Genomic DNA, 17,881 nt, shown 5'->3' on the forward strand with positions numbered 1-17,881 from the left:
GATTTTCTGAAGGAGGGGGCAAAACCAGATTTTTAGGCATGAAAAATCGAAATGAGGGGTAATTTTCTGGAAATCTATTGTGATGTGTGGTGATTTCATGAAAATGAAGGCAAAATTACTGCTCGAGCGAAGCGAGAGCGAAAATTTTTGGAAAAATGGGTCCAAACAACGAAAAAACGTCCATTTTTGCATGTTTTCGTTTTATTTCAAATTTCCCTCGCAAGGGGGGGGCCATGGCCCCTTTCGCCCCCCTCTCCCTTGGCTACGCCACTGACGAGTTATCAAAGTCTGTTGTTGATTACCATACATATCTTTTTTTTTAAATTTCTGATTGTGAGTTGAAAATCCAACTAGGGAACCTCATGAAGTCCCCCCGCCCTCCAGGATTTGTATGGAAAGTGATCTTATTGGTATAGCCCTTGGCCCCAAGTACCACACCATGAAAATTTTAGCAGCCAGTTTTGAGTTCTACTCCCACAATAAAATTTTGAATTTTAAAATTTTCAAAAACCGCCATCCCTATGTTCAGATTTTTCCTACATGGTGTTGTTGTGCGAAAATGTTGACCCACGTGCTTGACCAAGGGGTATGTTTTATTTTCCCTTTCAACTGAATGATTCATATTATTATATTTTTCTAAGAATATTCAAATTCTTTATTTTCGATGAAAATTTGAATACCTACTCCTTGAAAACTGTAAGTAATATGAGAAATTTAGTTGAATGGGAAAATGAAAAAAGGCCTTTGTGCAAGCGAGTGGGTTAGAATTTTCCCACGACGACACCGTGAGAAAAATCTGAGCATCGAGGGTATAGCGATTTTCGAAAATTTTGAAATTCAGAATTTTACTGTGGTTGCTGAACTCGAAATTGGCAGCTAAAATTTTAATGTTTTTGGTATTTGGGCCAAGGGCTACACTGAGACCGCCTTCCATTCAAATTCCTGCGAGAACACTTCATGAAGTTCCCTAATTCTGGAAGAAGTTTTTTCCCAAGTCACTGGAAAACAAGAAAATGGTACTCATAGAGCAGAAAAAAATGTCACATGCTAACCATTGAACATACTCGAGAGAAAATACATAAAAACGACTTGTCGACTTGTAGATGGTAAGACAGTACGAAACCATCGAAAAACTAACGTAAGTAATGCGTAATAACCATAACTATAACAAAACCAGGTCATTCACTTGAGATTTTACATTTGATCATAACGCTCAAAACGAGTTAAAAAGACAACACTCCCCAAAAATTTTTATGGTTAATACCTTTTAGAATTTTTAATGTTTCGAAACCTTAAAAGCAGAGACAAAAATTTCTGAAATTGATGAAAAATTCAGAAAATGAACTAAAAAATACCCTTACCTTTTTCTATTGCACATATGCAAATGCATTGTCTTCTGGTTCCTTGTTAGAAATTTAAATTTACGAAGCTCCACATCACGAAAATACGTTGGCGCGAAAATACAACTAAACAGGTAAAGAATCCCTTTACCTACTATGAACGATGAAATAAAAATGTTGCCAATTGCTTAAATTTACAGTAAGGCTTGAAAAAAATTGTTATTTCTCTTTTGAACTAATAGTTTCAAAAAATTCTTCTTCTTTTGAACTAATGGTTTCAAAAAAAAATTTTGGTTCAGAAAAGAGGTAGAAATCGACTCTCGAGCAAAGGGAGAGCAAAAGCTTTTAAAAACTTGTATTTCAAGAGATGAAAAAAACGATGTTTTTTTTTTAGAAATTTGTTCACTGTTTTAGATAAAAATTTTAGAATTTGAACGATAAGTTTTAAAAAATTTCAATTCTGAAAATGAGAAGCAAACTGGTTCGAGACGTGCGAGTGTAGTGGAGCAAAAGCTAGTTTCAAAAAGTAGAAAAACAATCTTTTTTAGGTGAAAAGTGGTTTTTTGGTTTGAATATTTGTTAAAATTTGAATACCTACGTATTTATTAGATTTTTATGAAAGTTCTATTTCAATTATTTTGGGAAAAAACGTAAGAGGCATATAGAATAAAAATAAATCTTGCCCCCAGCCAAAGTGAGAAAGACAACACATACCTAGTGATGTGATCTGTCAGTCCACTCCAATGATTTCACTCTCTTCCATTAAGTCGGTATTCATTTTTAATTGGCATAAGAAAATGTTCTACATATTTGTACATTTATAACGGAAAAGTGTAAAATAATCAAGAAGAACTAAGGGAGTATGCTTGTGTAATACCTGAAATAAAAGTTACTTACTAGGTGATTGACGTATATAAAGATTCTTGAATGATAAACGATCGATATATATACATTTTTGAAATTAAGCTGTTTAAATTTCTATTAGGACTACCTCAAAGGTCTTGCCGTGTAGACAAAAAAAAATGCATCTAAATATGAGTTATTTTATCTGTACTCAAATACATATTATGTACGGTCGATCGTGTCTTTGATATTTTTATTCCACAAGATACCTAATAAAAATATCATACCTAAACTCCAACGTGAAATTGAATCTAATTCAAATCCCATCGAAAACACTCCTCCACACTCTCGTTATAGTACCTACCTACCTACCTTTCCAACTCTAATTTAATTTCCATTACAAATTTGCTCCATCGTCTTCTACCTAGGTACACATTGCCAAGTTACTTAATCTTTTAAAAACAAACAGAAATGTTACGCAGACTAATTAAAAATGAAAACACTACAATCTAGACGCCCTCGTCTCGTCTATATATTATACTTACTTGTCAACTCGAATCTATCGCAGATGAAACTTTCATCAACCAGGAAGTTGTAAACAAAAACAGGTTTTGCATGAATTACTAAATTCGTTCAAAACTTTACTTATATCCGACAGTAAGTAAATTTACTCTAAATTGCTAACATATTTCGTGAAATTAGTCTCGAAGCTGCGTGGCAGTGTGTCATTTTTATTTCATAAACGACGACGAGTCGACGACGCGACGATATGACGTCAGCTGATGTCAAATTGTAACGTTAAAAATATTGCTTTATTGATGGGGTAATTTGAAAAGTTATTGTTTAACGAGTAACATAACTGCTCGACTTAGATCTACGTATATTTTGCACAGTTTCTTATAAATTGAAATGAAACTTATATGTATCGAGTCTCTATAATAATGTGTAAGTGTGTTAATGTAGAAAAAATGCGTTAATTTTTGAGTAGTCGTCATAAAAGTCGAAGCAAAGTGATGATAAATTTGGTAGATTATAAAAAGTAGGTTCGAAGTATTTTTGAAATGTTCACTTATATTTATTGAGTTAGTCCTAAATACCCTACGGTTACCAACTTGGCTATAAAATTTGCGTTAAAACAAAAAAATTACTTATTACATCCACAAAAACTGGAGTTGAAAATAAAGATAAACCAATATTTTGCATGATGTTTTTTATTCATCTATAAGTATATAATTCTCCGCTTCAAGATCCCCCCTCCCCTCCACCATTCAAATGTTTGCGATGATTAATGTGGAATGTGAGATTGTTTGTAATGGTTTCATTCTCCAACAAACAAGGTATCTGAACAGTCACAGAAATTTTTGAACTGCAAGAATAGGTCAAAAGAGCATGAAAAAATCAAGTTTGGGCCAAAAAGGGGGAAAACCAAAATTTTACCAAATTGACCTAGAAAGCTCAAATCTTATGTAATTTCCATTCTCAGGCCGCCAAATGGATTTAAAATAGTTTAGGACCGTGTTTTGAACACTTCTGGAGCCTCCAGCAAATTTTTATAAGTTGAAAAATTTCTACAACATTTTATCAAAATAAATGAAGTTTAGTTCATATGCTTGCAATTGGGGCTTATTAGTGACTTACATAACCGATACTCACAATTTTTCTGAGATCGGCCTGGTCCATAGTAAGTGCTATTGGTAATTTGAACAAGATTTTATGGATTTTCTGGAAAATTGGAATTTTTAAAGAGTCGCTTGAGGCTTCAGAACGGATTGAAACCATGTTTAGTTGACTCAGCGTGTCGAAATTGTGGTTTGAAGTCAATTTTAGCATTTTAACTTCCATTTGGTAAAGTTTTCTGAAAACGTCAACATTAAAAGATCTGCTGGAGGCTCCAGAGTTGCAATTCGACGGTTCGAAAATTGGGTTCGTAAAGAATTTCAGCTCTTTATGTCGATTTGGGAAATGTTGATTTATTCATAAAAAATCTAAAAATGGATTTCAGTGCCTAAAATTTTGGTTGGTGAGTATTTTCCCATGCTTTCTAAATCTGGTTTTCCCTGTTCTTAAATTTTTGTGCTAGTTCGGAAATTTTTTTTGCAAAATTGAAAAATCTTCATTGACATTTGAAATTTGTGGGTTATAGCATATTGCACAATTTATTATTCTTCCTAAATTGAATTAGTTTGGACTTATGGTGAGAATTTCACGTGCTGCAGATAAGCCTCAAGCTCGGTTTTCGTGTACAATTTTTTAGTATGAACCGCTGAATACTTCATCAATCAGTTTTTCTTGAAAGAGATTCATAATGTCGGAGTTGTGGTGCCTGGAATTTGGTACTAGAAGCAACAAAATTATTATTAGCCAAAATCTTAGGTACTGAAGTGAAGTTTTCGATTCATAGTGAATTTTTGAAGGTTTTTGGGCAAAAAATGAGAAAAAAAATCCAAGATCTTACCAAATTGACCTAGAAATCTGAAATTGAGGATGTATCTTATTTTGAACCTGTCAAATCGATTGGAAACAGTTTCAAGTTGTTTTGAATAGTTCATGGAGCCTTCAGAAGATTTTTGAAACTTGAAATTTCAACAAAATTTTATCAAAGGAAGTTGAAAAGCAGACATTTACTAGCAATCTGATCGGGCACTCATGTTTTGTAAGTTTGATTTGTGTCAAGTTCTACGTTATTCGGCAATATAATGTTTTTTTTCAATCATAGCAATCTGATTTCATAATGCTCTAAAATCGATTTAAAATCGTTTTCAAAACATTTTTGAATCTCCAGCGACTTTTTGGAAATTACTTTGGAGCCTTCGGTAAATTTTCAATGTCTGAAATTTCCATAAAATGTTACCAAATGGAATTGGAAAACCGAAATTCACTCTGTACTTCAATTTCAACACGCTATAAAGTCAACTGCGGCCTGCGGGTCAATTTCAAATCAATTTAGCCTCCAGCTGATTTTTAAAACTTGAAATTTCCAAGCTTCCAGCTACTACCTAGTTTTTGGAAATTCCAGTTTTCCAAAAAACGTCATAAAACTTGTTTAAATCATCTTGAGCACATATCGCACCTCGGGAGTTATAAGGTCACATCTCAAAAAAGTGAAATTTTACAGGAGAGTGATTTTCTTTTTTTTTAAAACTTGATTCATTATTTTCATCAACTTATAATCAATTGTGAGGAATGAATAGCATGTCATTTTGAAGATTGGGTATCCTACCTTCATTTAGCATAAGAATATTTTGAAAAATAAAATCTTAAAGAGGAAATATTTCAATGTTTGGAAAACATTTTGAGTTATAACCTTTCATAAAAAGTGATCTGGAGGCGAAAAAAAGCGTCCAAAAAAATTTTCATGATAACAAAATTGTAGAGAATTAAATTTCCAATCGACATAATGTCGTTAGTTTTTTTCTAGAGTGCTTAGTTTTTGAGTTTTTCCCAAAAAACTAAAATTTTAATATATATGCAAATTAATTTTTCTGAAAAATGTTCTATTTTAAAAATTTTTTGTTTTGGAACAAACCTACAAAAAATACACTCCTTGTGATTATTTTACATCTTAAAAACGTTCAACACTATCGAAACTGGTTTCTGACACTTTGTATGTGCAAATTTTACTCAAAGAAAGAGGAGTTTTTTGAGATGTGACCTTATAACTCCAAACAACTTGCAATGTTGTAGAAATTTTGAGTTAGGCCCTTTGCATTTTTTACATGATCTAAGCAGCATACCCGACTCAAAGTGTTATTTTTGGTTGCAGGGGGTCATGCAAACCCCAAAAATGCAAAAACATCAAAATCGATTTTTTTTTAGATGTGACCTTATAACTCCCGAGGTGCGATATGCTTCAGATTGGTGCTTCTTAACGACCTACTTGGCTGATAAGGTACAGCCAGGGTAGTTCTATTCATATTTGGTGGAATTTTTTTTTGTTTTTTCTGCTCCCATCCCCGAAGTGATTCCATTTGATGAAAAAATAAATACTATAAAGTTTCAACCCCCCAAGTGAAAAAAAATTGCACCAGATTCATATTGTCTCCCGCAATTTTCAAAAAATCAAAAAATGGAAAATAAAGCAAAATTGATCAATTTTTGATTTTTTTCTCAATCTGCTCCCTCCCAATATTCTCCATTTGAACCAAAACAGCCCCTAAATTTTTTACACTCCTCTAATGGGAAAAAAGTGTGAGATTGAAGGGGTCCAAATTTGCCATTTTGAACAATGAAATCACACTTCATTACCTACCGAGCTACTATGATGTTTTTTTCTAAACATAACAAAAGACGAAAGCATCAATGTTTTGCAATGCTACTTATGTAGCGAAATAGCAAATTTGACCACCTTTCAGTTTTCATTATTTTTTTACAAAGAAAGGGATAAAAAATGTGGGGGCTGTTTTGGTTTAAAGAGGGAATATTGGGATGGAGTAGAACAAAAACAATCAAAGATTGAAAAATGTTGCATTATTTTTTAATTTTTGATTTTTTGGAAAATTGGTGGTAATCTGGCTCCACTATTTTTTCACTGAGAGCGAAAACAAAATTCGGGAATTATTTTCTCACCAAATGGAACAACTTTGATGGATAGGAGCAAAAAAATCTCAATTTGAAACCAAGAGCCACCCAGAGGTACACGACATTTTTTTCAAAATCGGTGTATTCCAGTTCGAATCATATTTTCGTCCAACAATTTCATAATGCAGTTATTTGAAAATTCGAAAAATTTATTCTTCCGCCTCCGTTTCAAGTAAGAACATGAAATCCAGGTCACACCTTATTTTTGATATTCTTCCTTTTTGGGACCTCCAGCGGCTTTTTGGAAATTTTAGTTTTCCAAAAAATGCCACAGAATGTATCCGATTTAAATTTTAGTGCGAACTGTACGTAAATTTTTGGTAAAATGTTATGGAGATTTCAAATTTGAAAGAGTTGGGTATGTGAAATCATGAAACCAAGGTCTTATTTGAATTCAGCACCCATAAAAACCTAGCGAACGATGTGTCACACGAAAATACCTGTTATTTTCATGCTTCACTCAAAATCCCCCGCCCTCTTCTAGAAGTAATTACTCCAATTGTAACATCATTTTTAGATGAAACGCGATATACTTCGATCTAAAGCAGATTAGGGTTGGTATACTTACAGTCGAATTGAAGTAGATTTTACATCATTACTAATGAACGGCGCCTTGGTTCAATTCGTGCCACCCCCTTCCCCCCGAATGACCTTTTGGATAATAAATTCCACGGTGAGAAATGCTCCTCTTTTGATGCTCTGCGACGTCACTTCGCCTATTTTTCTAATTTCTCATCGCGGGCGAGTTTTAAATGGGCAAATTTAAAATTTAGTCAAAATGCCCCCCCCCTCAAATGTGTTATCGAATGGATTGCATTTTTTTTTTCATTTTACGTAGATGCTTCTTGGAGGTAATAAATTGTGCAAAAAATAACCTCCCCCCCCAAAAAAAAAGTTGATTGAAGTTTTAAAATTTTTTCTTCATGTTGGTGAACATTTTAACGTTGCGTAAGGGTCCGACATTGCAAAGTAGGGGCCAAAATTCGAAAAATCCTCATTACAGAAAAGTCTCAAAAGTTGATAATGAATAAAATGTACTTATACCATAGGTGTTCATCTGTTCAACGTATAGCCATTCAGCGATTAGCATTTCAAAAGCCAATTAGAGATTAGGATTTTATTATGATGCTTAGCAATATTTTGGCGCCAAATTCGAAGAGGTAACCAGTAATTGTTTGCGTCCGCGATAATTAAGAATTTTAGCACTGTATTCATCAGAAATTTCTACGCAATTTTTAAATGGAAATAAATTTATGAATTTTAAGTTTACAGGTAACCAATCAACAAACAGTATTTCGACATAAAGGCAATCAGCAATAATTACTGTTTATCAAAACCAAATTTGGGACTGATTTGGAATTTAATTTTTGATATTTTTTTGTTTTCATTTGTATATATGAATAGATGAATCGGTGAGAACAGAAATGGGCTAAGTCCATTTTCGCACTTTTCAGGAATAACAAAAAACTGATTTATTTGAAAATCAAAATTTTTTGGTAAACATGCTTAAGGTCATTGAAAGAGGACCCCAAGACACAATTTCTAGCACTGTTTAGAGAAAAAAATATCCACGTGTGCCGGCGCTATTGCTGCCTAAACAAATGGGACTTGGACCCTTTCTGCACTCAATCGCCAAAATTTTTTTTGGAATTGCTCGGGCACGAATGGGGCTTGATTCTACATCCAAGTACATCATTTAGACTGCTATCTCGTTTAAGTTGACCAAAAACCCCTTGAGGTATAAGACTTTTTGCCGAAGTTGTTAAGTTGTTAATTTTTTCATCTTTTTTCAGTTCAGAGATGAACTTGAATTTCAAGAAATGGTCTTCTCAAAAATGTTAGTTATTTTTCAAGGAATTCAAAAAATTTTACAAAAAAGTCATAAATGTGGATCCGCTCTTTTTCTGCGCCCAAATACCACTTTCCCGGCAGTTTTGCGGAAATCTGACATCACCAGTCGATCCGCCGTACTTTGAAACCCCCATATCCGTGAAAAAAAAATTCCAAAAATGTGACTTGGTCCCTTTCTGTTCTCACTGATTCAATTTCATTTAGTCGAATGTTCTAATTTAGGAAAAATGTATTTGAGTTCATTTCAATAAAAGTAGTTGGTCTAGGTACATTCTACTTTATAAATTATAAAAAGAGATGAAAAAATTAAAAATCAACTTCAAGTTGATATTTAAAAACAAACTTATCAACCAATATGGTGAAAGCAAATGCAAAAACTATCTTGCAATCAGCTGATACATTTTTCCATTACATATAATAACCGTATTTATACATGGGATTGTTGTTTATAGACATGATTGAACCGGAGTACTTACCTCAAAAAAAACTTCCTATTTCAAAATGCTGTAAAACGTGCCAATTTAAATTTTTTTCAAAACTTCCTGGGTTCACTCGTATATCCAAATTTTGGACATTTTCGAGCGAAAAAATCGTTGATTCCATTTTTTCAAAAGTATTTTGATGTCTACCTTGCTCATCATTAAAAATCTCAAATTTTTTTGGTATTATTGAAGTAAAAGTTCTCATTTGAAAAAACACATTCGAGAGCATTTGAAAATATCACATTCCTGGGTAATAATGACGTGTAAGGAAAAATATCCGCAAAAATTTTCTGCTCTAACTTTTGCCTCTTTTGATAAAATTGCTGCGTATGCGAAGTTGCATAACTGTTGTAATTGTTTTTTCTCCAGAGTGCCAACACATAGCCAACCAGCGAGTAGACTTTTCAAAGATAGCCAATTCATAACAAATATGTACTTAGTACTTTTATAATGCTAAGCAATAATGTTTTGGTGCCAAAATCGAAAAAGTTACATTTAGTTGTTATCGTCAATGATAATTTGAAATTTTCGGATGGTATCATAAAAAATTGCCAAGAAATTTTTAAATTGTAGAATAAACTATTTTTTGAATTCAATATCAATTTTATAAAGTTTAGACATCTTTCTATCAACAAGAAGTTGAACTGAAAAATAAGAAAAATAAATTTTTTAAATTGATGCTAAATGTCTAAGCTGAGATCAGTTGATTATGCCATCAAAAAGTTGTTCAGTTGAATGTTCTAATTTTTGAGAAATTTATTCGATTTCATTTGAATAAAAGTATGTAGGTATTTGGTACATTCTACTTTATAAATTGAGTATTTAAAAAATCAAGAAATGAAAAATCAGCTTCAAGTTAATATTTAAAAGCGAACTTGGCATCCAATGCAACCATCGACCAATGGTGTAAAGAAATGCAAAAACTATCTTGCAATCAGCGAATAGCTGATGGTTGTTTTTTTTTGCATATCAATCTACATATTTATTGTTTTGAAATTCTGTGTATTGCACCCTCTCCTCTCTTTGAGAGCTTATTTCGAGGTTTCCCTTATTGAGAGCTCATCTCGAGGTTAAAGGGAAATTTCAAAATCTAAAATTGACTTCAGCGACCCGAAAACACCCTATTTCGATACCTATGTCGGATTTTTTCGAAATTTCATGTTTTGCACCCCCTCCCACTGAGGGTCCATTTCAAGATCAGGAGGACTATTAATGCTAAAATCGACTTAAACGACCCGAAACCCCCCTATTTCCATACCCAAGTGAGATTTTTTTGAAATTTCATGTTTCAAACCATCTTCATCCCTCTTAAGGGCTCATTTCCAGGTCAAGTGGGTAATAAGCTAATAAGTGGCAAAATCGACTTCAGTGACCTAAAAAAAATATCCAAAATTTTACGTTTTTCCCTTTAAAATTCTATTCATTGGCCGCTACTTCTTTATTTCGGACCACTGAACGCCATACCTCTCCCTTATAAAAAAAAGTTGAAATGATGGAAACGTGTGTTTCTTAATTCTCCACAACTTCTGTTCAATCTTTTTTTTTTGTAAGTATGTGCCAAAAAAAAACAACACAGAAAATATATGGACCCTTTGAACCCCCTCTCACCAAAAAAGGAGTAGGGTGGGTTCATTTTGGTGGATTTTTGGATATGTTGAAGAGAGCACTACGTATTACAAATCCATTGAGCCCAAAAACCTGCTTCATGGAATTTTGTCCGGGTATACTAATACTTTCCCGATTGGCACATTTCTGGTGATATCTGACTAATCATTTCTGCAGTCAGAAATTGCCGTTTTGACAGTCAGATTCGCAGTCTGACTACAATCAACCAATCAGAAACAAGTATTTTTTTGAAATTCCAAGATGGCGGTGACTCGTCAGAAGACTGAGTGGAGATCTGAGCGTGGATCTGACTAGTCAGATCCACACTCAGAACCACAGTCAGATATTGCCGTTTTGGCAGTCAGAAAATACATTCTGACTGATATGTGGTCAGATCCCTATTCAGATGCACTGTCTAAAAAATGCCGTTTTGCCAACCGGGATTGAATTCTTTCGTAACTTACTATCCTTTTCATCACTTCTGTGCAAAGTGATGATGCTCTTCCAAAATAAATATTTTTGCTTACTTGCTACCATTTGTCTAAAATTTTTGTTATGTACTCAATCGTAACGTTGTTGTGTTAATTTAAAAAAATACACGAACGGCAGTTTGATAAATCAGAAATTGATCAACCATTAATGCATACTGTGTGGTTGAAACGTAAAAACTGTGTACGATTCCTTTTCATTCATGCTATAGCTATCCTGTACGAGTCGTGTGTAATAGTAGAAGGTGCGCATTAAAGAGAGCAGCACCTCCCGACACCAGTCTAAAATTGTCGTCGAACTCTCTAATACGTCTTATTTGGCTGGAAAAAAATCGTATTTCTCGAAGAAAAATATTTATGGGAGAAGTGTTTTTTTCATGATTATATCATTTCATTATTTGATTGATTTCTTCTCACAAACAATTTACACACATGTTGACTTGAATGAACCAATTGTTCAGTTCTTAGTTTAATAAAAATACATGTATAGATTCACTTACGAGTATACCTATTCCTGATACAAAAAAAAAAAAAAAAAAAAAAAATGCTTGAGAATGGCTCAGGTAACTCGCATATAAACAAAAATAAACTTGGCATTGGTTTTATTTAGGCTATGGCAAGGACCAAGGAGTCTATCGCGAATTCGGTGAAGGTAAAGGAACCTCCCAATAAAATAGATTTGTGTTCGTTTATCATGCGATGTGATACATAAACAGAAGGGTTCAGATATCATTAATATTACTTTGCTAACAATCTATACCCGCATATACTTACCTATAGTGTATAAGGTACCTACCTACCTACCTACCTACCTATATTTTTGGCTGCCTACATTGTAATACTTATACAACTACACCTATAAAAATAATTCCTACACTATAATTTTTCATTAACCTAACACAACAAAATAAAAGTAAAAAAACACCCCATAGATACGAACGATTTTTTTAACTCATTTTACCAACAACTACGACTGTATATTTTGGAAATGTTTCGTTATCGCGGCACGTTGTCGTCGTTTTCAAAGCTAAAATGTTTCCTTTTGTCGGTTAAAGGTCTACAGATGATATTTACGAATGTACTTCAACTCGCTGCCTTTGCCCCTTGACCCATTCGACGAGTGTGTAAACGAAACACCACACAAAAGCCAGAGAGACGTAGACGAGACGCGGTGACGATAACGAAATGCCAAATGTTTAACCCGTCGGCATGGTACCGTCTCAACCCTTTTGCCCCCCCTTACTCGTACCACATCCTCGTATGACTCACGACGAATAAAATACAACCCGAGAAAATTTTGTCCATAATGTCATTGGCGTATATAATACGAGAGAATGTATAAGACCAATTCGAAGATTTGTTTTTACAACTATGGCAATTTGGTACCCGATATCACGACGAGTTGAATTAAAAAAATACTCGAATTCGGTCCGCGTTGATAAAAAAAAAAACTTGCGACACCCTTCGAATGATATACGTTGGTTTTTTTTTTCTCTAACCAGTGTAAGGGTCTGGATTCGATATTTGAATCGGGTGGAAAGCAAAATGCAGAGAAAAATAAAAAGTAAAAAATGTGTATTATCCCAAGTGGGAATTTTTTCACAATTTATTTCCGCTGCTCGACGAATTTACCTGAGGAATTTGTCGTTCTATCGCCATAGAACGAGAATGCTAATAACGTTGTAGAATTATTCAACCTTTTTTTCCTTTTTTCGTTTTCATTTCTACTCTTGCGCGTCTTTCGAATCGTTGTTCTAGTTTTTGGAATATTGTCCCTCGTATGGTTGCGTATACGAGTAAGTCGTCCTGTCGTTGTCGAAAAACTTGTAAAATATTTTATCTCGTTTGTTTTTCCAATTTCGTTCGACGCGGTGGCGTATTTTTTGAAAGCTTTGAAAAAACAACGTATGGGGTTGAAGTTGTGCGTTGGTTTGTCAAATTGCAGCTATTGATTGGAGACGGTTTGGGTGATGCTTCCGGGCTAATGTAGCTATTTTTAGATGATGGGGTGGAGAAGTCAAAAAGTATGGGGTTGGGGAAAGGAAGAGTACGTTGATGTAAGAAAAATATTGTGAAGACGAACATAAATTTAGTATTTAGGTGGTTTGAGAATAATAAAGATAAAATTTTGCCTGAACTGGAACACTATCTAGCTGCAGTTTATTGAGAAAGTGGTAATATTTTCAAGGTGAATCGAAAAGAGTTAAATACCCTTTAATTTGGAAATACATGCATATCTTATATACTACATATCAATACCACACATCTTGCAGTAATATACACCCTTCCAATACTTACCTATCAGGAACATAGGTGCCTTCAGGAGAATCGTTGGGGGCAGGCGCATCTACCCTCTTGGTCCATGGGAATGCCCCAGCCTTGCCCTCTTGATCCACTGGTATGCCCCAGCCTTGGAGGCTTCTTCACGCCTGTGATGGGGCCTTCAAGCTATCATCCTCCTACTATGTCTCAAATCTTTCTTCTTCCCAAAACTTTTGTATTGTGCTTCTCATATACTTCAAATGTGACTGTATGGCTACATCCAGAGGAACACTTGGTCATCCTACACCAAGCCTCTGGCAAGTGGGTAGCACATGTTCCGCTGTTTCTTCCAGATACCCACATCTGCAACTTGCCTTGTTTCTTCAGTGGATGCTACGTATGTAGGAAAGACCCGAAGCAGCCTTTATCGCTGAGGGCCTGTGCGACCCAAAAGTCCAAGTCGGGGTCAAGGTCCATATTCTTTCTTATTGAAATGGTGGGGAAAACTTTCCTTGTACATAGTCCGTGCTCTGACTGTATCCACATCTTGTTCCATTTGTTTAAAGCTCGTTCCTGGATTAAAGCTACTGCTTTGTGTAACTCTTCTTCCTGAAGATACGGTCTTCTTTTATGGGCAAGCCAAGTCTGGGCTCGTGCTTCTATGGCTAATTCCAACGGCATTGAGTCTGCTATCACAGTTGAGGGTATGTAGCTAGTTCCTTTTGTAAAGCCTTGCTATATTTCTGGTCATCTGAAGGTGAAGTTTTCTGAGGTTGTCGACTATTAACCTAACCTAAATGTATCAGTTGAAAAATAATTTCAATTCTCAAGTCTCATCAAGCTGGCAGTTGATACGATTAATAAATTCAATTACTTACTTACTCAAATACGCCATCCACTCAGATGTTTAAACACTACAATAAGTTGAATGGGAAACTATTATTTCTTTCAATATGCTAACTTGTGCTTTTTTTTTTTTGGTTTTAGGTGAGTAGAATTCTTCTTCTTAAGAGTAATATGATGAGTATCAATATGCCCACACACAAGATTAAGTAAGTCTATTTACAATTTATAATATAATTTCGCTTGAATTAGTTGAAAAGTAAAAAATTACTTAAGTACATATTATTGGTGCTCAAAAGTCAACATTGAACTGCCGGTTACAATTCGTCCAACACTGCAAAGAACACCCATGAAAATATTTGAGATCTGGAGGTGCTCCCAACGGGGAGCCAGGGACCCTTCAAGAGGGGTAATTTTTTTGAAAAAGTGTTTTTTTTTGCTCTAGCCTTTACCCAACCTGATTTGGAAAAAATGATCCAGTTCCGAAAGATAGTAGGTACTTATTTGAAATTCTACGTCGACCTAGGCCAAGGCCACTTCAAAATTCATACATTTTGAAAAATTGTTCTTATCAAACATTTCGAATTAATCAAGTCAAAACATCAAAAGATACCATTTCTGAAACTTGAAAAATATTTTGAAACACAGTACGTAGTGCTAAATTTCTGATCATTATTTCTGATTTCAAAAAACCAAATTTGATGACCATTTTTCTCGATTTTCTGAATTTTCCAACGATGACTAAACAAATTGGCACCACTGTATCCCAGAATATTTCCCCAATTCCAGAAATGACCCTCTGGTATCGATTTTTTAGCTTAAATAATTTGAAATACATTGTAGGAATTCAAGACAAAAACATTTTCAGATCACAAATTTACCCGAAAATATAATAGATTTGCAAATCTTCCACCGCTCAGTGAAACCTTAAGTGGTCTTGGATTTTAATGGCAATGAAATAGGATCGATGCAAAATCTCGAATACTATCGAGACTGGATCATTTTCCATGACAGGATTAAGTATAAGGGCTGAAACAAAAAAAAAAACAGATTTTTTCAAAAATGTGTGCTCTTATGCGCCTGTAGGCCGTATCTGCTCTTCAGAGGCGCATTTGGAACTGTTTTTTTGTGATTTTCAACTCAAAATTAAGGTCTTCGAACTGAATTTGATCCAGGTCCTCCCACATTGTGTGAAAAAGTTCCGATTATGAAGGGAATGATTGAAGATAACGGGTCTAAAATGCACCGACGAGTGAGTGAAGTCACTGTTATTAGTTGAAAAGTGAAAAATTACTTACCTTGATGCACTAAATTTATGATCAAGTATTCATCTCGATTAATAATATTTTCCTGATTTCAGAAACCATATTATTTTGATTTGTTGGCCTGATTAATTTGAAATACGTACCTTGTATTCTAGACGAAAACATTTTCCGAACACAAATTTACCCAAGTTAAGACCTTCATTTTGGGTAGGAAGTAACTCAGAAAATATTTCAGTTCTGGAGATGCCTCCGAAGGGCAACTATAGGCCCTTAAACAAGGGAATTTTTGAATTTTTCTTTTTTTTTTGCTCTAGCTGTTACCCAACCTGATTTAGGAAAAATGATCTAGTCCCAAAAGATTGTAGGCTATATCTTTGAAATTCTGAACGTCGACCTGAGCCATTAGCATAAAAATCCAAGACCACTTCAAAATTCATGTTTTGAAAATTTTTTCTTCTCAAATATTTCGAATTCATTAAGCCAAAACATCGAAAAATATCGTTTCTGAAATTTGGAAAATATTTGGAACGACAATGGTGCTAAATTTTTGGTCATTATAGCCGATTTCAAAAAACGAAATTTGATGGCAATTTTTCTCGATTTTCTGAATTTTGCAACGATGATTAAAAAAATTGGCACTACTGTATCCCAGAAAATTTCCCCAATTCCAGAAATGGTACATTCATTTTTTAGCTTAATTAATTTGAAATACATTGTATTCAAGACGAAAACATTTTCAGAACACAAATTTACCAAAAATAATCGATTTACAAATTTTCAACCGTTCAGGGAAACCTTCGGTGGTCTTGGATTATAATGGCAATGACCTAGATCGACGACGCACAATCTCGAACACTATCTTCTGAGACTGGATCATTTTCCATAACATGTTAAGTAATGGGCTACAGCGAAAAAACCCTGACTTTTTCAAGAATGTGTGCTCTAAGCTCCTCTCATAAGAGGCACATCCGGAACTGATTTTTTTGGAGGAATTTTCATCTCAAAATGAAGGTCTCGATTGAATTTGATCCAGATCCTCTCACATTATGGGGAAGAATTCAGATTTTGAAGAGAGGTAATTCTTAAAGGTAACGTGTGTAAAATGAACCAACAAATGAGTGAAGTCCCAATTACTTACCTAGTTGAAAAGTGAAAAGTTACTTACCTTTGTGCACAAAATGATGTGCAATTACAATACAGCTTGTTGATCTGTGAATTCTGTATGCATTGCCTATCACATTTAAGATATGATCGTATGGCTGACGTCATTTCTGAGCTATATCGCCAAGGTTGGTTATTTAATATTTGTTCATATATGCCCGAAGGTGAAGAGGGATCTTCAGTGAGTAAGTCTTAAGTATTCGGGTAGATCATGAAGCGAAAAAATGTTGGAAAATGTTGATAAAATTCAGCGGAAGACTTTCATTTTGAGTTGGAAGTAACTCACAAAGTATTTCAGTTCTGGAGGTTATCCCAAAGGGGAGCTGTGGGCCCTAAAAAAGGGGTATGATTTGGAAAAAATTATCCAGTCCCCAAAGATGGTATTTGAGATTCTCCGTCGATCTAGTCCATAGCTAGGTATCAAAATTTGAGACCAATTCAAAATTCACACTTTTTGAAAATTTTTTCTTCTCAAATATTTCGAATTAATAAGCCAAAACATCAGAAAATATCGTTCCTGAAACTGGGAAAATTTCAAAAAACCTAATTTCATGAGTGTTCGGTCATTTTTTACGATTTTTTGAATTATTTCTCCGATTCCTAAATTACCTATATTATACTTCGATTTTTTAGCTTAATTAGACAAAAACATTTTCAAAACACAAATTTACCCAAAAATAATCATTTGCAAATTTTGAAACCGCTCAATGGAATCCTGAATGGTCTTTGGATTTTAACGGCAATGGCATTTCATCGATGCAAAATCCCGAGTACCATCTTTTGAGACTGGTTCATTTTCCACAACAGGTTGAGCCAGGAATAAAGCGAAAAAATACAAATTTTTCAAAAATATGTGCTTTGAGCTCCTATGTATCTCCTCTTAAGGGGCACATCCGGAACCTATTTTCTTTTTGAATGATTTTCAACTCAAAATTAAGGTCTCGACTGAATTTGATTCAGATCCTCACACATTACGAAAAAGAATTCAGATTTTGAAGAGAGGTAATTTTTAAAGATAACGTGTATAAAATGGACCAATAAATGAGTGAAGTCCCAATTAGTTTAAAAGTGAAAAATTACTTACCTCGGTGCACAAAATGATACGCAATTGGTATGGATGATTGTCTGGAAATTCTGCACGCATTGCCCATCACATTTAAGAT

This window comes from Planococcus citri, chromosome 1 (assembly GCF_950023065.1).
Source record: "Planococcus citri chromosome 1, ihPlaCitr1.1, whole genome shotgun sequence".
Lineage (NCBI taxonomy): Eukaryota > Metazoa > Arthropoda > Insecta > Hemiptera > Pseudococcidae > Planococcus > Planococcus citri.